Source organism: Lynx rufus, unplaced genomic scaffold (genome assembly GCF_022079265.1).
Source record: "Lynx rufus isolate CCGP_SWC_20201006 ecotype Redwood Valley unplaced genomic scaffold, mLynRuf1.p SCAF_8, whole genome shotgun sequence".
Lineage (NCBI taxonomy): Eukaryota > Metazoa > Chordata > Mammalia > Carnivora > Felidae > Lynx > Lynx rufus.
The window spans coordinates 36,821,576-36,839,318 of NW_025814896.1; positions in this window are offsets into that span (position 1 = coordinate 36,821,576).

Consider the following 17,743-nt stretch of genomic DNA (forward strand, 5'->3'; position numbering starts at 1 on the left):
TAGTTCCACCATAGAGATTCTGACGAAATTAGCCTAGGGCCTGGCTCGGCATCAAGATTTTTTTAAAGTTCACAGGGTGAGTCAATCCAAGGGGTAATGAAGACCGAAAACAACAAATTGTTAGACTGGCTAATCGAAGCAATCTCATTGGGCATGGGCAGTCTCACTTGGGCTTCCCTGAGGTTCCTGCCCCATTCCAACTTGACCTCTGAGCCTGGAGGTGCATTGTGAACCCAGCTGCCGCGGGGATTCCTCGTGGGGGCTCCTCCCTGGAAGAGGCTGCAGGAGATGCCTCTTTGGGCCATCAGTCAAACCTTTGCCATGACGCCGGGCTCTGTCGGTCAGCCCCTCCTCCATGAGCCACGTGCAGCGGGTGAGGCCCACGTGAGGTTGGTCAGCCCCTCCGCCATGATCGGCGCACAAGGGTGAGGCTCCGCGTGAGGTTGGTCAGCCTCTCTGTCAAGAGCCCCCACCGAGTCACCACCACGGCCATGAGGCCGAGCCACGAGACCCTGCACTGACACCCTGTTGTGAGGAGTCAGCACTGCCCGCTGTGAAGCCCTGAATTTATTTTGTTCCCATTTTATTGGTAAGAAATGGGGATCAGAAAAATTCAAGTGTTTTAGCCTAGAAGCCCACTGTGGGCGACACTTCTGAAATTCTGGTTTGCATAAGAATCACCTGAGTTGGGGTTTCACTGCATGTCTCTATTCAGGGGGGTTTTGGGTCATGGCTTGAGGAACTGTATTTACGTTGAACTTTTTAGCGGTGCAGGTGCTGCTGGTCCGTGGACCACACTTTGAGCAGCAAGATGCTACACAGTGTTTTTTTCATGATAACCTTTCTAGCCCATGTGTAACAGGAATGTTTACCGCAGGCTAACATGAGCAAAAGATTATGAAAAGCACAAATCATTCAAACTGGTTGTTTTTTGGTATTCAATAACATGAGGAACCAAGAGAATTTTTCTAATGGTTTTGTAATTGTTCAAAGCTAAATGCATTTCTGGAGCCTCTTCTGACTTTGTTGAATGCTTTCTGTAGAGACTTTTCTTTCTTACTGCTGTGATTTGGGGTGTAATTCTAAAGATGAATGTCTTAAGAATATCTTTTGATATCACTTATATTGGAACTACTATCTATTTTCCAGTTGAAACTTATTTCAGAATGGCAGAAATAATCAAATTCAGGAGATCAGCTAGATGTTATGTAGCAGTTGCAAAAGATCTAAGATAATTAAATAACTTGAAAAAAATACAAGTGGTGATAAAAAAGATAAATCTTTTGAAAGAAATTTCATTCTTCAGATGTGTCCTTCCAATTTTAAAAATAGACTTTGTTATTTTTTTCTTTTCAAATTTTTATTTAAATTCTACTTAACATATAGCACAATATTGGTTTCAGGAGAATCCAGTGATTGATTCATCACTGACATGCAACACCCAATTTTCATCATAACAAGTGCCTTCCCTAGTACCAGTCGGCCATCTAGTCCATCCCCCAACCACCGTCCTCCATCAACCCTCAGTTTGTTCTCTATCATTAAAAGTCTGTTATGGTTTCCCTCTTTTCCCCCTCTCCCATGTGTTCATCTGTTTTGTTTCTTAAACTCCACATATGAGTGAAATTTTATGGTATTTGGCTTTCTCTAACCTATTTTGCTTTGCATAGTACACTCTAGCTCAATCTACATCATTGCAAATGGCAAGATTTCATTCTTTTTGATGGCTGAGTAATGTTCCATTGTGTGTGTGTGTGTGTGTGTGTGTGTGTACATCATAATTTCTTTGTCCATATATCAGTTGGTGGAAATTTGGGCTCTCTGTCCATGGTTTGACTATTGTTGACAATGCTGCTGTAAACATTGGGGTGCATGTACCCCTTCAAATCCGTATTTTTCTGTCCTTGGGATAAATACCTGATAGTGCAATTGGTGGATCATAGGGTAGTTCTATTTTTAACTTTTTGAGGAATCTTCATACTGTCCTCTAGAGTGGCTGCACCAGTTTGCATTCCACCATCAGTGCAAGAGAGTTCCCTACCCTCTGTATCCTCACTAACACCTTTTGTTTCTTGTTGTTAATTTTAGCCATTCTGACTGGTGTGAGGTGGTATCTCATTGTGGTTTTGATTTGTATTTCCCTGATGATGAGTGATGTTGAGCAGCTTTCATGTGTCTCTTAGCTATCTAGATGTCATCTTTGGAAAAATGTCTTCTGCCCATGTCTTAACTGGATTATTTGTTTTCTGTGTGTTGAGTTTGAGAAGTTCTTTATACATTTTGGATAGTAACCCTTTATATGATATGTCATTTACAAATATCTTCTCCCATTCCATAAACTACTTTTTAATTTTGTTGATTGTTTCCTTTGCTATGCAGAAGCTTTTTGTCTTGATGAAGCCCCAACAGTTCATGTTTTCTTTTGTTTCCCTTGCCTTTGGTGATATGTCTAGAAAGAAGTGCTGTGGCTGAGGTCAAAGAGGTTTCTACCTGTGTTCTCTTCTAGGATTCTGATGGTTTCCCTTCTCACATTTAGGTCTTTCATCCATTTTTAATTTATTTTTGTGTGTGGTTTAAGAAAGTGGTCCAGTTTCATTCTTCATGTCACTATCCAGTTTTCCCAGCACCATTGTTGAAGAGACTGTCTTTTTTCCACTGGATATTCTTTTTTGCTTTTTCAAAGATTAGTTGATCATATTGTAGGTACATTTCTGGAGTTTCTGTTTTGTTTCAGTTATCTATATGTCTGTTTTTGTGCCAGTACTGCACTGTCTTAATGACTGCAGCTTTTTAAAATAAAAATTATAGGGGCGCCTGGGTGGCGCAGTCGGTTAAGCGTCCGACTTCAGCCAGGTCACGATCTCGCGGTCCGTGAGTTCGAGCCCCGCGTCGGGCTCTGGGCTGATGGCCCAGAGCCTGGAGCCTGTTTCCGATTCTGTGTCTGCCTCTCTCTCTGCCCCTCCCCCGTTCATGCTCTGTCTCTCTCTGTCTCAAAAATAAATAAAAACGTTGAAAAAAAAATAAAATAAAAATTATTTATTTTAAGAGAGACAGCATGACTGGGTGAGGGACAGAGAGAGGGCGAGAGAGAATCCTTAGCAGGCTCTGCATTGTCAGAACCCTGACCTTGGGCTCGATCTCAGGAACCATGAGCTCATGACCTGAGCAGAAATCCAGAGTTAGATGCTTAACTGACCGAACCACCCAGGCACCCTGGTGACTATAGCTTTATAATGTAGTTTGCAGTCTGGAATAATGATGCCTCTAGTTTTGTTTTTCTTTTTCAGGATTACTTTGGCTATTCAGGGTCTTTGTGGTTCCATACAAATTTTAGGAATGTTTGTTCTAGCTCTGTGAAAAATGCTGTTGGTATTTTGATGGGGATTGCATTAAATGTGTAGATTGCTTTGGGTAGTGTAGACATTTTGACAATGTTTGTTTTTCTAACCCATGAGCATTGAATGCTTTTCCATTTCTTTGTGTCCTCTTAAATTTCTTTCATAAATGTTCTATAGTTTTCAGAATACAGATCTTTTACGTCTTTTGTTAAGTTTATTCCTAGGTATCTAATTATTTTTAGTGCCATTACAAATGGGATCGATTCCTTGATTTTTTTTCTGCTGCTTCATTATTGGTATATAGAAATGCAGCAGATTTCTATATGTTGATTTTATATCCTGTGACTTCGCTGAATTCATGTATTCTACCGATGTTTTAATGGAGTCTTTCAGGTTTTCTACATAGAGTATCATGCCATAAAATAGACTTGATTTTTTAGAGAAAGTTTAGGTTCATGGCATAATTGAGACGAAGGTGCAGAGATTTTTCATACAACCTCTGCACACACACATTCCCCACCTGAGTGGTACATTTGTTACAATTCATGAACCTACACTGACACATCATTATCACTTAAAGATCATTAGGATTCACTCTTAATGTACATTTTATGAGTTTAGACAAATGTATAATGACATGTTTGCACCATTATAATATACAGAGTGGTTCCATTGCCCTAAAAATCCTCTGCGCACCTCCTATTCATACCTCTTTCTCTTCTAACCCATAGGAACCACTGAACCTTTTACTTTCTCCATGTTTTGCCATTTCATAAGTATAGAGATTTTTCAGATTGTCTTTCTTCATTTTGTAATATGCATTTAAATTTCCTCCATGTCTTTTCATGCCTTGATACCTCATTTCCTTTTAGTGGTGAATATTTCATTGTCTGGATATACCATGGTTTATTTATTCATTTACTGAAGAACATCTTTTTTTTTTTTCCTCCTTGTTAGAGAAGGTAAGTGGTGGTGGTAAGAAAAGTCTAGCGTTATGCAGGCACTAGAATTTAAAATAATTTCTGGGCAGTTTTTGCTTCTCTAATGCAAGTCATGCAAAATCACAGATTAGCAGGATGAGAAGATGGTCCTTTTAAGAAAAAAAAAAGTGCAGGAAGATGTACTTTTGCTTTATTTTCCAATAATTCAAGCCTTTTCCACCAATTTTTGTTGTTTGCAAAATGTTTAGGAGTGGTATTTTCCCTTACCCTCTTTAGCAGATTCTAGACAGGGTTTACAAACGTAAGTGCCTACAACAGCCAGGCATGGATCATAAATGAATGAAAAAACAATTTGGAATGGTGGGGACTGTGCTAAAATGGAAAGCTCATACTCTATCAAAAGTTGCAGCACTGATGCACCTCCCATTTTTTCTAAAGAAGTAGTAAATCTCTTAAGTTTTTAGATATTGAGACTTACTCAGTTTTTGAAGGAGAACACTGTACAGGCCCAAAACATGCTTGTAAGCTAGATTTATTCCAGAGCAAGAGAAGTGGTTAGAAGGTTTCTGGTTTTAGGTATAGATCTGGTCCTAGGTAAGTCACATTGTACTCTCAGCTTCAATATTCTGACTCATGGTATGAAAATCTTGACATTATTTATTCAAATGATGATTAAATATTTTGCAATTTGAATAGTTATGATCAATAATTATGTTTGTCACATCTCATATATTTTTAAATGTTTATTTAATTTGAGAGAAGGGGAGAGAGAGTAGCGCTCATGCGTGGGGAAGCACAGAGATGGAGGGAGGGAGGGAGAGAGGAAGAGAATCTCAAACAGGCTCCATGCTCTCAGTGCAGAGCCTGACACAAGGATCAATCCCACAAACTTTGAGATCATGACCTGAGCTGAAGTCAAGAATTGGATGATTGACTGAACCACCCAGATACTCCTGTCATATCTCATATTAGTAAGAGAGTTGCCAGAATTTAAAAAAATACCTCATCAAAAATATTTTATTGGGAATTCAGTGTTGGGAAAAATAGCATTTAATAAGTTCAGGCAAAATTGTTTGTCTTTGGAGATAATTTTTATATTAAAGATATGTATTTTTCCTGATGTTCAGATCACTGAAAATGTAAATAGTACTCCCAAAATGCAAAAAATATTTAAAAACAAATTTTAATACAGAAGTACACACAAATTGAACCAAATTGATAAGGCATAGAACTGACAGATGACACATTGATTTTGTGTAGCAATGTACTGGGTATTTGAGATTTAAATGTATGTTGGTATTAAGTATTTTCTCTTCACAGTCTTCAAACTATTTTAGAGATGAGTTAAGTTTGATCAACTTCTCTTTGAAATAATGAACACTTCCTGGCTTCTATGAATTACACCTACTAGGATCTCTTCTGACCTTTCAGGCTATTTCTTTCTCTCAACAAGAACATCCCTAAGAAAGTTCCAAAAGTCTGTTCCTCTGTATATGCTTCCTTCTTGATAAAATTCGTTTTTTTCCCACAGTTTTGAGTAGAAACTGTATGAGGTCCACTTTCACAATTTGTGTGTTATACTCAATCTTACACTCAGGTTTGCCTTCCTTAACATTCCACACCATGTTCCTAGCCAAGGAAACCCATCACAATGACCTTGATAGTTTTCTACATCAGGTCGACCTTGTTGTATATTTCTAATTCTTTCTTGTTGGTTATCAAGCCTACCCTCAACTCTCAGCCAATGTCACTTAACATGTCAAATGGTTTTCCTTTGTTTACTTCTTCTGTTATGGTCTTTGGGTCCCCAGTAGGTAACTTTACCAAAGACAGATACCTACACTTATTTTAATGGTTAAAATACAAGTGAATGTTATAGCTGTTCAAGGAGGGGAGCCTTATATGAATGTATTTATGTTCTATTCCTGCCTTTCCCACTATTAGAAAAATAGTTAAGAATACTATGAAGATAAAGTTAGCCAAACACTCCTGATTTTATATGTCAGTGATAGAAAGTAAATAGTTCTGTTGGTCACAAATTTCCATAGGTTATTATACTACCTCATATATACTAATTCCATTGACCCTCCTATTTCCAGGAATATATTGTTCTCATCACCCCTTCGCATAAGTGGGAATATGCCTGTAGTTTTTCTACTTTGACAGTCTTCCCCACTCTAATTAACCTTTCACAGATTTATTATCTATAAAATACTTGGTACCTCTCATACCTACTTAAAAACACTTTAATTCCTTATTTTTCTGTGGATAAAGAAACCTAAAACACTTTAATTAAAAACACTTTAATTCCTTATTTTTCTGTGGATAAAGAAACCTAAAAACTTATGAGTCATCATAAGCTTACCTAAATGCCTTTGGCAGTATTATCTTCCAGGAGATAAACTTAGTGTTACTTCTGACATCTCTAGACACATCATAGACCCAATAAGCCTGTTTCTGACTTTGTCCAGAAAGGACATGGGCATTCTTTCCACTTATCTTCTCCCAAGGTAGTATTCTTGCTTAGGAACTCCTACCTCTGTTTTTGGTCGTAATTCTTCATTCTCCAATGTCCAGGTATGACCCTTCTTTCTCCATGACACTTCTTTTGACAATTTGCCATTATCCCATATCCTCTCCTTCACTTGACAATAGTATTATTTATCAGTATATCCTCAGTAAGTAATAAAAATTAGCCTCTGCTATGCTGACTACCTAATACTTCAATGCCTGTGTTTTTTTGTGTTTTTTTTTTTTTTTGAAATCTCCCAACTAAAATATTAGGTTCTTGAGTGAAGGCAATGTGTCTTGAAAAATTGGTTTCTTATTGTTAAAATTTTTATTGTGAAATAATTTGAGATTTATAGAATATTGATAAGAACATTAGGAAAAATTTCCCATAAGTCCTTCACCCAAATGTATGTATATGTATATCTCCTTATATGTATGTATGTGTGACTGTGGATAATGTTTTCTGAACTGTTTGAGATTAATTGATGTTTTACTTTCAAGCACTTCACTGGATAGTTCCTAAAAACAAGGACTTTCTCTTATAACCATAGAACAATAATCAAAATTAATATTGAAGGTGATAAAGATCTGTTATCTAATTGGCAAACTTTATTCAGTTTCATCAGTTGTCTCATTTCCTATATAACAAAAGAAAATGAAATCTGGTCCAGGATTTAATCTAGGGTCATTTGTTGCCTTTAGTTGCCATACCTCTTACATCTTTAATCTGAAACAGTCCTTCAGTCTTTATTTTCCACACCTTGACATTTTGTTTATTTTTATTTTTTTAAATTTTTTTTTTCAATGTTTATCTATTTTTGGGACAGAGAAAGACAGAGCATGAACGGGGGAGGTGCAGAGAGAGAGGGAGACATAGAATCGGAAACAGGCTCCAGGCTCCGAGCCATCAGCCCGGAGCCTGACGCGGGGCTCGAACTCACGGACCGCGAGATCGTGACCTGGCTGAAGTCGGACGCTTAACCGACTGCGCCACCCAGGCGCCCCGGTTTATTTTTATTTTTTAAAAGTTTTTTTAAATTTTAATTCCAGTATAGTTAACATACAGTGGTATATTGGTTTTAGGTGTGCAATATAGTGATTCACCAATTCTGTACATTAACTCAGTGTTCATCATGAGAAATGTACTCTTAATCCCCTACATCTGTTTTCCCCGTCCCCCTACCCACCTCCCCTCTGGTAACCATCAGTGTGTTCTCTACAGTTAGGAGTCTATTTCTTGGTTTGTCTCTGTCTCTTTTTTCCCTTTGTTCATTTGCTTTGTTTCTTAAATAACACCTATGAGCGAAATCATACAGTATTTGTCTTTCTCTGACTGATTTATTTCACTTAGCATAATACTGTCTATCTCTATCCGTGTCATTGAAAATGGCAAGATTTAATTCTTTTTAATAATACTACATTATTGAGTGGAATAATAATATAAATTATTAAGTGGAATAATATTCCATTGTTTTTACATATCATATCTTCTTTATCCATTCATCTGTTGATGGACACTTGAGCTGCTTCTGTAATTTGGCTATTGTAAATAATGCTTCAGTAAACATAGTGGTGCATATATCATTTTGAATTAGTGTTTTTGTATTCCTTGGGTAAAAGTACCTAGTAGTGTGACTATTGGATTGTAGGGTAGTACTATTTTTGATTTTTTTAGTAACCTCCATACTGTTTTCCAGAGTGGCTGCACCAGTTTGCGTTCCCACCAGCAGTGCATGTGGGTTCCTTTTTCTCCACATCCTTGCCAACACTTGGTGTTTCTTGCATTTTTTATTTTAGCCACTCTGACAGGTGTGAGGTGATACCTTACTGTAGTTTTGATTTGCATTTCTGTAATTACGAGTGATGTTTAGCATCTTTTCATGTGTCTGTTGGCCATCTGTATAGTCTTTGGAAAATGTCTGTTCATGTCTTCTGCCCATTTTTAAAATTGGATTATTTATTTCTTTGGGTGTTGAGTTTTAGAAGTTCTTTATGTTGTTTGGATACTAACCCTTTATCAGGTATGTGGTTTGCAAATATCTTCTCTCACTCAGTAGGTTGTCTTTTAGTTTTGTTGATTGTTTTCTTTGCTGTGCAGAAGCTTTTTACTTTGATGTAGTCCCAATAGTTTATTTTTATTTCCCTTGCCTATCTCCCTGGGAGACATACCTAGAAAAATGTTGCTATGCTCTGTATTGGAGAAACTATTGCCTGTGTTGTCTTCTAGGATTTTTATGATTTTATGTCTCACGTTTAGGTCTCTAATCCATTTTGAGTTTGTTTTTGTGTATGGTGTTATGAGAGTGGTCCAATTTCATTCTTTTGCATGTAGCTGTCCAGTTTTCCCAATGCCATTTGTTGAAAAGACTGTCTTTTTTTCCATTGCATATTCTTCTATTGTTGGAAGATTCACTGACCATATAATTGTGGGTTTGTTTCTGGGCTCTCTTTTATTTTTTATTTTTTTTTTCAAAATTTTTTTAACATTTATTTATTTTTGAGACAGAGAGAGACAGAGCATGAACGGGGGAGGGTCAGAGAGAAGGAGACACAGAATCCGAAACAGGCTCCAGGCTCCGAGCTGTCAGCACAGAGCCCGACGCGGGGCTCGAACTCACGGACCGTGAAATCATGACCTGAGCCGAAGTCGGACGCTCAACCGACTGAGCCACCCAGGCGCCCCTCTCTTTTATTTTTTATTAAAAATATTTGTTTCTGAGAGAGACAAAGTGTGAGTGGGGGAGGAGCAGAGAGAGGGGAGAGAGAGAGAGAGAGAGAGAGAGAGAGAGAGAATGAATCCAAAGCAGGCTCCAGGCTCTGAGCTGTTAGCACAGAGCCCAATGCAATGTGGGGCTTGAACTCACAGACCATGAGGTCATGACCTGAGCCAAAGTCAGATGCCTAACCAACTGAGCCACCCAGGTGCCCCTGTTTCTGGGCTTTCTATCCTGTTCTATTGATCTATGTGTCTGTTTTTGTGCCAGTACAGTACTGTTTTGATTATTACAGCTTTGTAGTATAACTTGAAGTCTCTAATTGTGATACATCCAGCTTTGCTTTTCTTCATCAAAATTCATTTGGCTGTTCAGGGTCTTTTGTGATTCCATACAAATTTTAGATTGTTCTAGTTCTGAGAAAAATGCTGTTGGTATTTTGATAGAGATTACATTAAATCTGTAGATTGCTTTGGGTAGTATGGACATTTTAACAATATTTGTTCTTTCAATCCATGAGCATGGAATATATTTCCAGTTGTTTCTTCATCTTCAATTTTTTTTCTGTATTGGTTTATAGTTTTCAGGGTACAGGTCTTTCGCCCCCTTGGTTAAGTTTATTGCTAGGTATTTTATTTTTAGTGCAATAATAAATGGGATTGCTTTCTTAAATTTTTTTTAAGTTTATTTATTTATTTTGAGAGAGACAGCACAAGCAGGGGAGGGGCAGGGAGAGAGGGGGACAGAGGATCTGAAGCAGGCTCTGTGCTGACAGCAGAGAGCCTGATGCAGGGCTCAAATTCACACACCATGAGATCATGACCCGAGCTGAAGTCGGACACTCAGCCAACTGAGCCACCCAGGTACCCGCTAATTTCTCTTAGTGTACAGAAATGTAATGGATTTGTGTGTCCTATGACCTTACTGAATTCATTTACCAGTTATAGTAGTTTTTTGGTGGAGTCTTTAGGATTTTCTATATATAGTGTCATGTCATCTGCAAGTAGTGAAAGTTTTACTTTTTCCTTACCTATCTGAATGCCTTTTATTCCTTTTTCTTGTCTAATTGGTGTGGACTAGGCTAGGCTAGGACTTCCGATACCATGATGAATAAAAGTGCTGAGAGTGGACATCCTTGTCTTGTTCCTGATCTTAGGGGAAAAGCTATCAGTTTTTCCCCCATTGAGTATGATGTTAGCTGTGAGTTTTTCATATATGGCCTTTATTATGCTGAGGTATATTCCCTCCAAACCTGTTTTGCTGAGGTTTTTTTTTTTTTTTTGAAAATCATGAATAGATGATGTATTTTGTCAAATGCATTTTCTGCATCTATTGAAATAATCATACGGTTTTTATTCTTTCTCTTATTGATGTGATGTATCACATTGATTTGCAAATATTGAACCACTCTTGCATTCTGGGAATAAATCCCACTTGACTGTGGTGAATAATTTTTTTAATGTATTGTTTAATTCAGTTTTTTAATATTTTATTGAAGATTTTTGCATCTGTGTTCATCAGAGATATTGGCCTGTGTTCACCAGAGATATTTTTGTAGTGTATTTATCTGGTTTTGGTATCAGGGTAATGCAGTCCTTGTAGGATGAATTTGGAAGTTTTCCTTCCTTTTTTATTTTTTGGAATAGTTTGAGAAGAATAGGTATTAACTTTTCTTTAAATCTTTCATAGAATTCATGTGTGAAGCCATTTGGTCCCGGACTTGTGTTTGTTGGGAGTTTTTAAATTACTGATTTAATTTCATTACTGGTAATTGATCTATTCGAATGTTCTATTTCTTTCTGATTCAGTTTTGGTAGTTTATATATTTCTGGGAATTTATCCATTTCTTCTAGGTTGTCCAATTTGTTGGTATATCATCTTTCATAATATTCTCATGTAATGTGCACCTTGACATTTTTAGAGAGTATGAATCAGTCATTTTGCAGCATGTCCATAAACATGAATTTTCCTTGTAGTCTCCTCATGTTTAAATTCAAGTTCTACATTTTGTTTTTGTCAATAGCATCACATAAGTGATGCTAAGTTTTTCTCAGTGCATCATATCAGGAGACATTTGATACTCATTTTGTCCCATTAATGGTGATATTAACATTTGTCACTTACCTAAGGTGGTATCTGCTAGGCATCTCCTCTGTAAAGTTACAATTTTTCCTTTTGTAGTTAAATATCTTATAGGGAGATACTTGAAATATTTTTTGAAATAATTTTAGGTTCACAGAAAAGTTACAAAAATTGCACAGAGTTCCAGTATCCCTTGTATCCAGCTTCCCCTTATGTTAGCAGTTTACAGAAATATAGTGCAATTGTCAAGATCAGGAAATTAACATGAGCACAGCACTCTTAAATACAGATCTTAGTAGAATTTAATCAGTTTCTCCCCCCCCGCCATGCTTTTTCTGTATGGGATCCAAAGTAGGATCCCATATTGCCTCTGATATATGATTTTTCTTCAGTATTGCCTCGTCTTTGTGACTTTGACACTTTATTTTTTAAAAAATTTTTTAACGTTTATTTATTTTTGAGACAGAGAGAGACAGAGCATGAATGGGGGAGGGGCAGAGAGAGAGGGAGACACAGAATCTGAAGCAGGCTCCAGGCTCTGAGCCATCAGCCCAGAGCCCGACGCGGGGCTCGAACTCACGGACCGTGAGATCGTGACCTGAGCTGAAGTCGGATGCTTAACCGACTGAGCCACCCAGGCACCCCACTTTGACACTTTTAATAAGGGTTGTTACTTGTTTTTTAGACTCTCAGAGTTTGTCTGCTATATTCTCCTGATTAGGCTGGGTTATGCATTCATGGCAAGAATGCCACACAGAATGTGTTTTTGTCAATGCACAATATCAGGAGGAACATCATGCTGATAAGTCTTATTGATGATGATGTTAACCTTGACCTTTTGGTTAAGGTGGTGTCTGCTAGGTTTCTCCATGATAAAGTTACTGCTTTTTCCATTATAAACTGATCAATATTTGGAGGGCATATTTGGAGACTATGCAAATATATTGTTTCTCCTCAAACTTTCACCACTAAAGTTTTCACCAGCAAAAGTTATTACTGTGGTCTTTGTCTAATGGTGATTTTGTCTGATAGACTTTCTCAACAAACTTTTACTCGCTAGTTTTAGTATCCAATGATGATTCTTGACTGGAGCAGTTATTACTATGGTAGTTGTCAAATGGTGATATGCTCAGTTTGCAATATTGTTTCTTAATAATGAGTGTGAATTTCTTAGGACATAAAGTACAGCTGGTAAATTCCTTTTGTTGCCTGTGAACCCACTGATTCTATTTTGTGTAGTACTAATGCTTGACTCTAATTTCTAGATGGTCATTGAAACCATGGCTGCTTTTGGAAGACCTCAGAGGAATTATTAAGATAATTCTTTGGGCCTATACCATATCTTTGGAATTTTGGAAGTAGGTTTCACTGTAATTGGTGGTTGGCATAACAGTAGCCACCACTGACATGTGTTTAGCACCTTATAATTTTGAAAGTAGCACATAAAACACTTCAAAATGTCTGTTGTGTCCATGGGTCAGATTTGGCTTACTGGCACTTGCAAATATCTTTTTATAGGCATTTTTTTTCTATTTTCTAAATCTTTTTTGGGGAAAGGGGTGGTCAGATTAAGGAACACTAGCTTGTTCTAGCAAACATCACCAACATCTCAATCTCAGCAGCTTAACACAATACAAGTTTATTTTTGTTCATAAAAAGCACAATATAGATATTTCTGATGAGAAGATCTTTCACAGGGTTATTTAGGGACTCAGGCTTTTACACTGTGGCTTCCCTTCTTCTAGATCATCTTAGTTCTTGGCTGAATTCTCTGCGTTTGTATGGCAGAAGAGAGAAGAAAGAATTTGGAGAATTGCCTGGGAGATTCTTATAACCAGGCTGGAAATGGCACATAGCACCTCTGCTTCCATTCCATTGGCTAGGATTTGGTTACAAGGTCATTCTAACTTCAAGGGAGTCTGGGAAATGTAGTTTATCTGTATGCTCAAGAGGTAGGGGGAATGCTTTTGTTGAAACTTAGCAGCTTCTGTTGTCGTTTTGATTCTTGGACATTATCACATGGCACCATGAAGCCTGAAGCTTGGCTCAGAAGTGATTAATTAATGTGTTGTGTTGAATGCTTCAGGCATATAGTTGATATCTATGAGGTTAGGACTCTGCCTAATTTATAGAAAGAAGGCTTCCTGTCTTTTTAATTCCAGTTAGCTTTGCAGCACCCTTCCTATATCCCCTGATAGTTCTCCTGCCCTTGAATACACTGTCTTGACAAATTTTTACTTCAACTCCTCCACCTAAGCAGTATACCCACATCTTTAGGAAAAAGCCACAAATCACTCTTCAACTCCTGGTCAGCATAGAATAATCTGGAAGAGCTGAAGGAATCAGAAGCATTCCTAAAGTGGAATTGCAGAACGAATATGGGCATTAGAGAGACAGCCTCTGGGAGAGAAGCCTCTGTCTTGCCTAATTTCTACCAGGAAAAAATGCCAAAGTCAAAATACTTTAAGTCCTACCATCAGGGGACAAAATGAATTTTTAGGACAGTCCTGTTTAAAAGATCATTTAGCGATAGCATGATTAATGTATACTGTAGCCAGAACAGAAATGCAGTCTTTCTGAATTTGTACCTCCTTCAAGTGAAATATTCCCACTACCATCCTCATAGTAAAGAAATACTGGTCACTTCTACCATATATTGAAAGAGGCCCAAACCCATAGCATTTTGGGCAATGAACACCCTTACTACTCATTAGAGAGCATCCCAAGAGAAACCTATTGCAGGGAGGGGTGAGGCAAATCTATTGAATGGAGAGTGGGAGTTCTTATAATTCTTTTTTTTTAATGTTTATTTATTTGTGAGACAGAGAGACAGAGCATGAGTAGGGGAGGCGCAGAGAGAGAGGGAGACCCAGAATCTGAAGTAGCTCCAGGTTCTGAGCTGTCAGCACAGAGCCCGACGCGGGGCTCGAACTCACGAACCGCGAGATCATGACCCGAGCCGAAGTCAGACGCTCAACCGACTGAGCCACCCGGGTACCCCAGTTCTTGTAATTCTTGATGCTTCATTTTAAAGGAGTGGTGTTCTCACTGGGAACTGCCTAAGATTGTACTCTGAGAGCAGCTTAAGAACATTAATAAATACAGTTCAGTATAGAGTTCCCTTTATCAGAAAACAGTCATTCCAAATCCCATATCATTGGTAAAATTAGCTGTTTGTGAATCAGAAGGAGGTCAAGGTAAGGTGGCAGGGAAAAATGTTTTCAGCTGAGTGTGATTCCCCATGATGGATCCTGGCTGCAAAGTTCTCTGACAGCAGAAGTTTATGGCAAAGTTGGCACTGCCACCCTCACTTGGCAGCACTGCCCTCTTCCCTGTCTGTATAGGCAGAAACACACTGCGATACTGTGCTCTTCTCTTCTAGGCATCACAACATCATCGTACTATGAGAAAGAAGAAAGTGGGCTTCCCTTCTTGTCTAATCTACACCTAGTTCTGTAATTGATGTGAAACGTGAGTTTTACAGTTGGGGGTCAACTGCCACAAGTCCTCTCGGCTTCCACTGAGTCACGCCATCAAACTGCTCTTTCTCATTATTGTTATTTATTGTTTCTTGAACTCAGCAAGCCGAAGTGGTTCATACGATAACTCTGGCAGTGACAAAACAAATATACGCACTCCTGCCCTGAGTTGCTTAGGGTTTGGAGACACAAATGATACTGTGCAAAAGAAAAATGCAGAACAAATGCAGAATGGAGAATGTATATTTCCTCTTTGTCCCATTTCTTGTGCCATTGACTCCACTTTCACTGACTCAATGAAGACAAGCATGCTTGAAATATGTATCTCCATTTCTGAATGATTGAAAAACAGAAGATTTAGATATTAAAATAACTGTTATGAAAAAGTATTTTAAAAATTTCACAGATTTGACATTTTTAGTTCTTGACAGAAAAATAAATCGAATTAATTTGGGGGATGTTTCTTGAAAAAAGAATATTAATATTACTGTTAATATAAGTGTAAGTATGGGGAAGGGATGTGAAGGGCTGAAATCACTTTATATCACACCAAAACACTCATTTTAACTACTTGTTATTCACAACTTCAATTTAAAATATTAAATTTTATTGCATGTGAACTTTGTGTTGGAAGCCTCCACTGGAGCTAGTTGTAAGGGTGAAGCACTTTGATGCATAGAGGAAGGATTCAGGTCTTGCTAGAGACTCAAATGAACGAGTATCACATAAGTGAGTGAGTGAATGAATGAACAAACAAATGAACCCTTCTTGTTTTTTTTTTTTTTTTAATCAATACTCTTTTCCTAGCTTTATTTTTTAAAAAAAATTATCAGGGGCACCTGGGTGGCTCAGTCGGTTAAGTGTCTGACTTTGGCTCGGATCATGATCTCATTGGTTGGTGGGTTTGGGCCCTGCGTCGGGTTCTGTGCTCACAGCTTAAAGCCTGCTTCACATTCTATGTCTCCCTCTCTGTCCCTTCTGTCTGTCTGTCTGTCTCTCTCAAAAATAAATAAACATTAAAAAAATACTAGCATAGCCTCCTGTCCCATCTCTTTTTATAATACCTTACACATATAATTTGCCTATCTGCTGGACCTTTCTTTTGTTTTTCTGTGCAGTATCTTCTCTCTTCTGGTAATCACATTCATATGTTCCTTGAAGACCTTTTTTCCTCCATAGCCAGGTCATGTAGTTTGGGCAAAGCTGACTCTACCCCATATCCCAGGGTATTCACCTTATCAAAGATGAACATGTGACCCACATCTGTCCAATTGTAGTAAATCCCAGCACTTTTGCTGCAGATGTAGGAGGTATGGAAGGAGATATAGAAGGGATTTGATCTATATAGAAGGTCTTGTCTGTCTGCTGGCATTACAAAGAAGGTTCTAGAGCTGTTGAGTGCCATGTTGAGTTGTGGTGGCAGTCTGTTTTGAAAGGAGTCCACCAAGAACAGATATGATTCCTGAGTGTTCTGTGGACATTGTTTGAGTTCCTAGATGTAATAATTCCTGAAACCAGTCATGGGTATTGAGTCAATACAATTTTTAATTTGTCTTATGCCAGTTGAGTTGCGTTTGCTGTCAGTTTGTCAGAGTTTGGATGAATTCATCTCTCCCCCCTCCCCCTGCCCCCCACCAAACACTCCACCATCTTTATTTGAGAGACTAACATAAACTAGAATCATCGTGTTTCCTAGAGAGCTTTCTTTACTCTGCTGTCACTACCAGGTTTTTGTTTGTTTGTTTTGTTTTGTTTTGTTTTGTTTTGTTTTGTTTTGGTATCTTCCTTATTTTCACGCAGAGTAAATGCTGCATGAATCTCTCCATGCATTATTATTCTCATCTGAGAATAGAACTTGTCAGCTATACTTTAGATTATAACACTGTCATTGCTAGGGCTATGGGTTAAATTGTGTGCTGGTGAAGTCTTTCCCTCATGACCGTGCTTCGGCTGAATCCTGTCTCCAGGGAAAGGAAATGTTTCTGTCACTCTCCCTCTTCCTGAGGAAGCATGTCTCCAGCCTTGCAAAGTCATCACGCCTGAAAAAATCACCACCAGGCTGTGTTAACACAACAAATCCCTCCCATGTTGCTAATTATGTTGTGTGCCCCCACCCCCTTAAAGCCAGTCACCTCTGCAGTGTCCCCATCACTGAGTGATTGGCTTTTCCTGGAACAAACATAAAAGTATGTGCTTTAAATGCAAAATCAGGAAAACTTCAGAAAAAAAGAAAAAGGAGAGGTACTGCTTTGTGTTCTCTCGTTTATACCAAGATAGCTCTGTTTGCTTCTTACTTTATTTCTCTGTTGTTTGACTCACATTCAGAAGGTGATGGAGCATGGGGGTCCCATAGTCTTGTACTCAATCCTTGCCCCTCTGTTCAACAAGTAAATAATATTGGGCAAATAACTTAAACTTCTTATTCTATGTTTTCCTATAAAAATATATTAACCATATATATCACATGATGTCAGAATTAAATGAGATAATACACCAAATGCATTTAGGACTGTGCCTTCTGTGCAGTAAGCACTGAATTAAGGTCAGTTTCTCTTTAGTGACTGGATAGTCTCTCTCTGTCTTCCCATCAGCATTCCCCTCTCCCTGCCCCAGGTTAGACTGGTCACCTTCTTTGCTTATCAGAATAGGCTACTCCTTCCAAAGCATAATTTTGAGGT